The sequence below is a fragment of the Furipterus horrens genome, unplaced genomic scaffold (assembly GCF_987537825.1).
Source record: "Furipterus horrens unplaced genomic scaffold, mFurHor1.1.pri manual_scaffold_1, whole genome shotgun sequence".
NCBI classification, from domain to species: domain Eukaryota; kingdom Metazoa; phylum Chordata; class Mammalia; order Chiroptera; family Furipteridae; genus Furipterus; species Furipterus horrens.
Genome location: NW_028327171.1, coordinates 137,127,902 through 137,138,823, shown reverse-complemented (window position 1 = coordinate 137,138,823; position 10,922 = coordinate 137,127,902). Strand labels below are relative to the sequence as shown.

General features: G+C 35.5%; 1 pseudogene; it reads left to right on the top strand.

The window, feature by feature from the left end:
* The first annotated feature begins 8,723 nt into the window (after positions 1–8,723).
* LOC150021967 (syntaxin-binding protein 3 pseudogene) lies at positions 8,724–10,613 on the top strand (annotated as a pseudogene).
* The last annotated feature ends 309 nt before the right edge of the window (positions 10,614–10,922 follow it).

The window sequence follows — 10,922 nt, the reverse complement described above, 5'->3', positions numbered from 1 at the left end:
AATATAGCAAGTTGTTACTATTAGACAATCAGTCAGAGCACTAGAGAGTCTCCCTCATTGACCAAGATGGCAGCACGGGTAGGTTCTTACACTGAGTGCCAGAAAGCTAGAAGGATGAATGGATATAGGGCCTTGATTACACCAAAAGCTGGATAGAAAATAATTTTAAAAGCCTTTCCCTCCCTACCCCTGTAAGAACCTTGGGCTTGAGCAGAGAGATTGAGATGGACTTTGAGATACAGGAGTCCACCAATATCCCTGGTTGTAGAGCACATGAATAAAACCTCCTTTCTTTTGCACCAGTATCTGCCTCATGAGTCTGGCTTTTGTGGTGACAGGCCGCCAAAATTCCATTTTTGTTTAATTACAAAATGAGTTTTAGGGTTACTAAGATATGGCGTTCATAAGCCAATTTTTATAAATATTTTTCTTATGAAAAAGGCTGATTTCCCTACAGTGCTTGGCACCCTTGGAAACATCCAGGATTACCCAAAGGATCCGTTTTTTCAATCAGACTCTCAAGAGTTAGAGATCTCAGCCAGTACCAATCCTTGCTAATCATTTTAAGGTTTCAGGTATCGTACTTGGAGGAGAAGCAGGGAAGTATTTTGCAACTTTAATTTAAACCTCCCCTCAGCTCTGTTTTTCTCAGGATTTGTTCTGGCTAGATTAACAGATAAACTTTCTAAGTGAGGATTACAGTCCCTTCACTTACACAGAACAAGAGGTTTATCTCATGAAACACCTCCGTCGTATTCTCTGATAAATGCATGGCTTGTCGGGGTAGTTTCCAGGGAGCCATGCCCCATATATACATAGATTCCAGGCTGGTTTAAGGTGAGCTAACAAGACAACCCAGCTATGTTAGGCTAAAAGCATTACATACATAGGAATACCCTCTGCTAGTAATATACAAACTTTTTCAATTCCAGGAGTTCTGTCAGTAGCATGTTACAAGAAAATTAGACAGCCCCCTCTGCTGCCTTTCTCCTGGGAGTTTCCTCTTACTACACTGGGTTAACCTTTCCATGTATATATGTGTGTGAATATATATATATATATATATATATATATATATATATATATATATATATATGTGTGTGTGTGTGTGTGTGTGTGTGTGTACATGTGTACATATATGCATATATACATATACCAATATATACCATATTATTACTAAATAACTGGGTTTTAAGATATATGTATATGTAACTCTTTAAATATAAATGATCAATAACACTCTTGCCAATGCAGGTGTAAACTTGATTTCCCAAAATTTACTCATAGTGATTCTTCCTTATGGGCCCTATAAATAAAACTACTTAAATAATCTTGCATGTTGTAACAAAATAAGCAAAATTAAAATATCTACTGTTTTTATATTCATGTGAATACATGAATGTGTCACTTAACATTGGGGATACATTCAGAGAAATATGCCATTAAGCAATTTTGTCATTGTGCAAACATCAGAGGGTGCATTTATACAAATCTAGATGTCATATAACATACTATATGGCTAGGCTATACACTATAGCCTAAAGCTCCTAGGCTACAAATCTATAAAATATGTTGCTGTACTGAATACTGTAGACCATTGTAATACAATGGTACGTATTTGTGTAATATTTACCATCTAACATACCTAAACACAGAAAAGGTACATTAAAATTATGATATAACAGATAAAAAATAGTATACCTGTATAGGCCACTTACTATGAATGGAATTTGCCGGACTGGAAGTGGCCCTAGGTGAATCATTGAGTGAATGTGAAGGCCTCAGACATTATATAACTGTAGACTTCAAAACACTTTACAAACACCTGTTGCACAGCCCTCCCCTGACTTTCCTCCAGCAGGGTCAAAAATAGAGCATCAAAGCTGTCAGTGCTGCTCCATTAACAGGGATGTAGGCTGGATTGATTGGAAATTTCAAGGAGAAAGTTGCTGGGCAGGGCATAAATCACCACAATAGTGACAATCAGGAGACAGTGAGAGGCGGACTGGGGATCAGTGGACTAAGACATCAGGATGGAGGCATAAAAGAGCATAAGTGATTGTCATGGCAATGTGATTTTGCTATTATATGTTGGAGCAGGGGTTGGATTAAGAAACTTTGTGGTATTTACTTACTTTTTTTAAAGAAGCTGTTTAACATAGAGAGCATGTAGAATTGAGGAGTCAATACTTTGAGGATTTGTTTTTCTTCCATTGATCCTATCTGGCACAAAAGGCGCTGGTACTGGGGTGATGGAAGAAATAAAACTTACCTATGTTTTAGATCATTACAACCTAAAAATATTTCCAAAGAACAAGTCTGGCTCCATGTGACCACAGAAAGCTTTTGCTAAAGTGCCAGTGGTACCTAATATTTGTTAAGGTAACACCTGTGGACCTGTGTCCTTGTACAGGGTTTTAGATGTTCAAAAAGTAACTTACAGCATGTATTCTAGAGATCATTAGGTAAGATCTGGGAGGGCCATAGCACTGTCTGAACATGCAGTACTAGAAGTCCTTGCGCTGAAACTGATCAATGACTGACTGATTAGGAAATCATCTGTTCGCTCAAAACCAAGGTGCTGTGAGTGAAAGAGATTTTATTGCCAAGCCCTAAAGATATTGTTCCCATCAGAGAAAAGAAAAAAATGCCTCCTGAACTACATATCCTTCTGTTTCTTACAGGAAACTCATCTTCATTAATCTCATTGACATCCATCTATATGTGGTTCGTGGTTGACTGAACAGTCATTATGGGGCACATGAGTATACTTACATAGTCTTCTTTTATGAAATAAATAATATATGTTTTATGTCCATTCCTTTTCAATTTTTGACTTCTTATTATTTTTTTCTAATGGTAAGTGGGAGAAGGTGAATGGGTAAGCTTTAGTAAGAAAATTCTGTAGTCATTGGACAAAAGCTTCTTTGGTATTGTAACTTACATTGGCCAAAGCTCATTTTTAACAGTGATAACATTTGATATAACATAGGAAATAATAAATATGAGGTAACAAGGCATTCTAGTTCAGCTTTCTTGAGTGGGAGGATGAATCTTCTATAAAAATGTGCTTAAGAATGTTGTTTTAGAAGAAAGCCATGCTGACGTTCTACTTTTTAAACATAAATTTGAGATTTTCAGTGGTGTTTTCTTGAGCTATAATTGACTGCTGGCACAAATACCCTGAGACTCTCATTGTTTTAATTGGCTTCATCTATTTATTTATTATAAGCAGTGTATACTTTAATTACAGCAGTACGAGCTGTTGTCAAATGAACAGCATTAACTCTCGTCTTCAGACAAATTTGTTTAGATTCTTGTCTACTTGGTCTGATGGATTTTTCATGAATAAAAATTCCAACTGATTTGGACAGCTATTCACTTTTAATCTCCTACTTTTTAAAAGAGAAGAATAAAACAAACAGCAAACAAACACAGACACATGCACAACTAAGTGATTGGTGGCTGTTTGTTCCTTTCTTTTTTGTTTTCAGCTATGAATTATTGACCTCTAGCATTTCATCTGAAAGTTAAGTTTTTTTCTGTATTTATCTTTACTGTGCTATGTTACTTTTGAAATTGCATTAGAGCTCCATCTGTTTGGCAATCTTCATTTTTAACATCGCCAAAGAAAAATCAGTCACAGTGAAAGGTTATATGCCTTATAGCTCACTTCTGTGTCTTGCAGAAGCTCTTTCTTTGTGTGCTTTTTTGGACTTGAAAGCAGTAGCTAACTAGCTTTTAATTAGATGTCTTTGAACACTCACACTATATGCAGTTCCATTTAGTTAATTTATGTGACCTTCTAAATGTTCATAAATGCCCATGCTTTTCTCCTGTTAAAATTTTTAAAACACTTTGAAATAGGCATTAACAAACTTTTTCTAATCCTAACTCTAGCAATGCCAGGTTTATGAGTTTACATTCTTCACATCTCTAAAGATATTCCATCATTTTCCTCCTTTGACTCTTTTGCTTGCAAAATTATACTAATTTGTACCTTAATATTAAATACATACTCGCTCAAAATATTTTCCTCATGCTTATTTTACTATATTGTTTAATTGACTTAGCTTCAAAAAAAATCTTTGTTGATACGTGAAAATGAACTATACTTCTGTAACATCTAAGTCATGTTTCAGTGTTATTGTTATACTAGTTTTATAAAAGCAATTGAAAATATTTTATTAAGCTTTACACTTTGTTTTTAGTGATATGATTTATGTTATCCACAACTAGGTAACCTAGGTGTAGTGCCTTAACTAATGAACCAATGATACATGAATATTTACTATTTATTCACAGAATTTCTGTTTCATAAATAAGGGTTTCTATTGTGTTCTCAATGATACAAGAGTTTTAAAGTATGGCATATATATATATGTATGTATATATCCTGAAGTCAGAATACAGTTCACATCTAATATATAATAACCCATGAATGACATTTTCAAAGGAAAGAGTAATCTTGAATAATTTTGTTGACATAATTACCATTTTAACTTTACTGCCTGAAAAAAAAATCATAAGATGCCTTTTATATAGGTGAAAATGTCAGATAAATGTCATTTAAGCAGCTGCCTAAGCAGTAATTATGTCTTCTTTTGTACTCTAAATCAAAAAGAATCTTTTTCTTCTTGATTATCAAAAATTAAATAAACTTTACCAGAAAGTTTTAGCATCTCATTTATTAATTTTGCTAAGAATATTGAATATGTTCATTCTAACAGTGATTCTAAACAATTTTATCATGAGTATTTAATAGTGTTCCTCAATCAACATCTAACATACATATTTGTAAAAGAAGTACATTTGGTTCAAAATGACTACTCTATCAGCCACGCTCCCAACAACACTCTCTCTGCTTTACAACATGAGTTCTTAAACATAACTAGATATCAATACAGATATTATTTGAATCTTAATTTTATCACAATATTGATTATAAATGGCTACATGTAAAAGTAAAAATTAATCTTTTTACTTAAGCTTTATAGATAAACTTAAATCACAATAGTATAGATAAAATTAAATTCTTTAAAAATCAATATATTTTCTATAATAATTTTTGAGAATTCATAGTCTAGAGGTAATAGGGCTATTTTACCCTGGCTGGTTTGGCTCAGTGGATTGAGCATCGGCCTGCAAGCTAAGTGTCGCTGGTTCCATCTTCCAGTCAGGGCACATCAGAGAAGGAAAACTCTGATTCCAAAAAAGCTCCGCTGCCTTGCGGCATACCTCTTCAGGGGAAAGGCTAAGGGAGTAAACCCCGACAGAAAATCCGGAGCCGGAGTCCCTAAGGCGGTTTGACGTTGTAATCAATACTGGCAACTCCTGCGGCGCACCTGAAGCCAAGCTGTATTGACTCCGTCTTTCCCTTGGATCCTTCAGCTGCGAAGAGAGGGGGGGTCTGCTGCATGGGCAACAGCAGACCCTCCATATCACCCTGCCCAGGCTCTGTAGCTTCAGCTTCACTGGAGAGGACACTCCAGCGTCATCGCAAGATGTCGATTCAACACGGGAGGAGACAGATACCGTGTCACTCCTGAGTCGGACTGCACAGCCATTCTCGGCGGTGCAGATAGACTCTTAAGAAACTACACCATCGTCTCTCGAGACGGACGGCTGCCGACGAATAGGGCTATTTATAGTGCTATTGGCATTCTTTGCTTGAGGGTTATGCTTCTGGAGAATTCATTTTGTTTGGAATATTTAAAACAATTAGAAGAATAAATACAATTAAAGGTGTATATCATTTGAAACAAACTATTTGTAGTCCAGAATTCATTAATTAAAATTTTTAAAAATCTAACTCAAAGAAACCAAATCATAGGAACTTGGGAGCATTTAGTAAATAACTCACACACAACTGTGTTATAGAAAAGCATATTACTATTTAAGGCGCTGACTCTAGAAAGATTAAAAGATAGTCACAGGAAGTTGTATAACATGAAAAGAAAATATGTAAAAGAATTAAAGCATTTTTGGCCAAAATATACAAAATCTTACTTTGATACAGTATAATATTTCAATATGTGGAAAGTATAAATACACAGAGAAACACAAATTCATTTAATAAATGTTTATTATATTCCTGGCATTAGTGCAAACCACTTTGTTGTACATTGTTTTGTTTTATCCTCACAATAAAATAACCAGTAAATTAACATTAATTTTTATATAAAGAAACAAAGACACAAAGAAGTAAGTAACTTCATGTATCTCACTTATATGTGGGATATAAAACAACAAATGAACAAACAAGACAAACAAACAAAACTTACAGGCACAGACAACAGTATGGGGTTACCAGAGGGGAGGGGAGCGGAGAGGGTGGGTAGTAAACAGCAAAGGGGATCAAATGTATGGTGACAGAAGAAGATCTGATCTGGGTGGTGGGCACACAATGCAGTATACAGATGATGTACACTTGAAACCTGTGTAACTTTATTAACCGTTGTCACCTCAATAAATTTAAATTAAAAAGAGTAAATAACTTACTCATGGACATACTGCAGTATATAACAAATCTGGGCTTTAAACCTAGGGTTGCCCTATCAAAATACTTTGTTTTCTGGAGAGATATGAGTACCTGAACTTTTTCTGAATAAGGACATCTCTGATTACATCTTTTATCTCATCTTTACTTTCCTCTCCAAACCGGATCACTTGATTTTGGTTGATGGTATATTTATTATATTCCATCCATTTTCACCAAGTGAGAAGTTTCTTCCAATCAGAAAGACACCCAGAAGGTTATGTCCTTACAATGAGCAAGCACCCCAAGACTTTCTAGGGATTAAAATTGCAGGCCTCAGTAGACCTGTTCCCATATTAAATAACCTTAGCTTATGAATAATTAGCAGGACTGAAAGTATTTTTTTTAAACCATCACTTGCATGTTATATTTTTCAGTAGAGGACACCAGTTTATATAGTGTTAAGTTTTATCTTCTTTATTTACCAACTTAAATAATTAGATTTTAATTATTTACATGAGAGTGGGCATGTAACTATCACTGGAAATACTGAATACCAAATGCTTTTATTGGCCCTGCAATTGTTGATGATCTGCCCTTCCTTGCCTTTAAAGCATTTGGCATCATCCACTCACCCATATTATGAGCTCCATTAGAAACCAACACTTAGTACCATCAACCTCAAACTACTGGCTTTAAGATCTTCCCCTTGTCCATATTTGAATTGCATGTAATTTCCACTTAGTCTTTTTTGACCTAATTTATTACTTTCAAGTCCCATATTTTCTTTAATCAGGAGCTTTATTCCAGGATGGCTCTAACATTAGGTACCTTACCACCGCTTTCCTGAATTACCCAACCTGACATCAGAGAGGTGCACTTGCAGGAGAGAATAAAACACTCCTGTACTCCCGCGCTAATTACTTTCAATCATAAAATCACTTAGTTCGTATCACTCCCTCTAGTAAATTCTTCATGCAAACCTGGGATTGTAGGAGTGTTTCTATATCTTGGATTTTTATTTAATAACTAGTCTCTCTTTTATATCCACTAATAGGTAAAAATTTAGATTGCTGGAAATCAACCTTTTGAGGTCTAAATTGTTCCTTTTGCTTCATATTTTTATTGGAGTTCATGTTATTTCATATTTATGTTATAAAACAATGAGTGAATTATGGTTAAGTCAACCAAGTTTACTTATATTAAAATAAGTATAAGATTTAATTGTGTCTCTATGTATATTAAATAGTATCAGCTGTCTGCATTTGTAGAAGAGTCACATAGATGCCTTGGAGTGGACTCATAGTCTGGTACAAATTTTCTCTTCTGTTATATGAGCATGTGAGAGCTCTGCTGCAAGGCTAGAAAAGATACTTCTACCTTTTTGTATCTCTAATGGGCACTTTTGATCCTGGCATCAATGGAACTCTCAGTAATATTTGTTGGATGATTTTGAATGTCTATTCCTTAATTAATCTGAAATAGAGTAGCAATGAAGTGAGTATCAGTAGCAAAGTGCAAAGTGAATAATGATTACAAAAGTCAATATGGTGTACTAAAAATGGAAAGTATCAGGCATTTCTATCCTTGCAATTAAAAGAATGTTAACTTATGGTCTACTGAGAAAAATGAGAAACTTTTAAGTTATTTTTATGAAATTAATTTGCAAAAAAAAGAAGCATTTAAGGGTTGGTAATTATTGGTTTGCCATATTATATGTAAAATATCACATCCTGAAAGAATTATAAAATGGCTAGGTTTTTGTGTTTGTTTTTTTAAACTTAACATTTAAAATAAACTGCATAAACTGAGGAATAGGCCATTTAGGAAAAGTCTGTTGTTGTATTACCAAGCTGAGCTCATAATTAAAATAATAAGGATGCAACCAAATCCTTTGTAAATAGCTATTACATTACTGAATTAGGGAAAATAAATTAATCAATATATTGTTAACCCATATATTTATTACCCATTTTCTTGTCAGAGAATTTAGCTGTAATATTTAGTCTAAAATTGTATGGAAGACTAAGATTTTTAGAAAGAGAAAAGACTACTTCAAAATATTGCATTGCCTGTCAAGGTTGTATTTGTTATCGTTTTTTTCTCTGAAATGATTGCATGATGAAATAATCTGTGAAAAGAAAATTTTCAGCTACTACCTTGAATAAAGGTTGGAAAGGTTATGTTTAACATAACTCCATTTCCAACACATTTTGCCCTACATTAGAATAATCTACCCTCTCAGCTGAAGAAGTAGGTTGCGGGCGGGCGGAGGTGGCTGCTCCTCCACAGTGTTTGGAAGATGGCGCCGCCGGTGACCGAAAGGGGGCTGAAGAGCGTCGTGTGGCAGAAGATAAAAACAACAGTATTTGATGACTGCAAGAAAGAAGGTGAATGGAAGATAATGCTCTTAGATGAATTTACCATGAAGCTTTTGGCATCATGTTGCAAAATGACGAATCTTCTGGCAGAGGGTGTAACTGTTGTGGAGAATATTTATAAGAATCGAGAACCTGTCAGACAAATGAAAGCTCTTTATTTTATCTCTCCAACATCAAAGTCTGTAGACTGTTTTTTACGTGATTTCCCAAGTAAATCGGAGGGCAAATACAAAGCAGCATATATTTACTTCACTGACTTTTGCCCTGACAGTCTCTTTAACAAAATTAAGGCTTCTTGCTCCAAGTCGATAAGAAGATGTAAAGAAATAAATATTTCCTTCATTCCACTTGAATCACAGGTGTATACTCATGATGTCCCAGATGCATTCTATTACTGTTACAGTCCAGACCCCAGTAACGCCAGAGAAAAAGATGCCGTGATGGAAGCGATGGCCGAGCAGATAGTTACAGTGTGCGCCGCCCTGGATGAGAACCCGGGGGTACGGTATAAAAGTAAACCCCTAGATGATGCCAGTGAGCTTGCCCAGCTTGTTGAAAAACAACTAGAAAACTACAAGATTGATGAAAAGAGCCTAATAAAGGGTAAAACTCATTCCCAGCTCATAATAATTGGTCGTGGCTTCGATCCCGTGTCCACTGTCCTGCATGAACTGACCTTTCAGGCAATGGCATATGATCTACTGCCGATTGAGAATGATACATACAAGTATAAAACAGATGGGAAAGAAAAGGATGCCGTCCTGGAAGAAGACGACGACCTCTGGGTCAGATTTCGACATCGGCACATTGCGGTTGTATTAGAGGAGAGTCCCAAGCTTATGAAGGAAATTTCATCAACAAAGAAAGCAACAGAAGGGAAGCCGTCACTGGGCGCCCTTGCCCAGCTGATGAAAAAGATGCCGCATTTCCGTAAACAGATCACGAAGCAAGTTGTCCATCTTAACTTAGCAGAAGATTGTATGAAAAAATTCAGGCCTAATATAGAAAAGCTCTGCAAAACTGAGCAGGAACTGGCACTTGGAACCGATGCGGAAGGACAGAAGGTGAAAGATTACATGCGGGTGCTTCTCCCAGTTCTACTCAACAAAAACCACGATAATTATGATAAAATACGAGCAATCCTGCTCTACATCTTCAGTAATCATGGAACTACGGAAGAAAATTTGGACAGGTTGATCCAGAATGTAAAGATAGAAAATGAGAGTGACATGATTCGTAACTGGAGTTACCTTGGTGTTCCCATTGTCCCTCCGTCTTCACAAGGCAAACCATTACGAAAGGATCGGTCTGCAGAAGAAACTTTTCAGCTCACCCGATGGACACCTTATATCAAGGATATTTTGGAGGATGTCATTGAAAATAGATTAGATTCCAAGGAATGGCCGTATTGTTCCCAGTGTCCCGCAGTATGGAATGGCTCCAGAGCTGTAAGTGCTCGCCAGAAACCCAGAGCTAATTATTTAGAGGACTGAAAAAAATGGGTCGAAGCTGATTATTTTTGTTATCGGAGGAATTACATACTCTGAAATGCGATGTGTTTACGAAGTTTCTCAGGCACATAAGTCCTGTGAAGTTATTATTGGTTCTACGCATATTTTAACACCCAGAAAGATGTTGGATGACATAAAGATGCTGAATAAATCCAAGGATAAAGCCTCCATTATTAAGGATGAATAGTATTTGGGGGAGGGGGTGGCAGTTCTTGTTAATACTTTCAACTAAACTAGACTAAGACATGTTCTTATTATGCAATTTAACCAATGTAAATATTTTATGGAATAATGAGTTATTTCTTAAAGGACTGCTTCTGATTACATATAATTGGATTTGCCACTATTAATAGTTTAAGTATTGTTGATACTTTTTTGATGGTGAGAAGAACTATTAAAATGCTTTTAAAAGGCAATTTTTTCACCATTGGAACAAAATATAAGAGTTGTGGGTAATTGTTCACAGATACCTATGTATGTACTAATTACTTGTTAGGTACTTATCTTTTATGCTGAAATAGAGTTTTTGGGAAGATGATTTTACATGAAAAG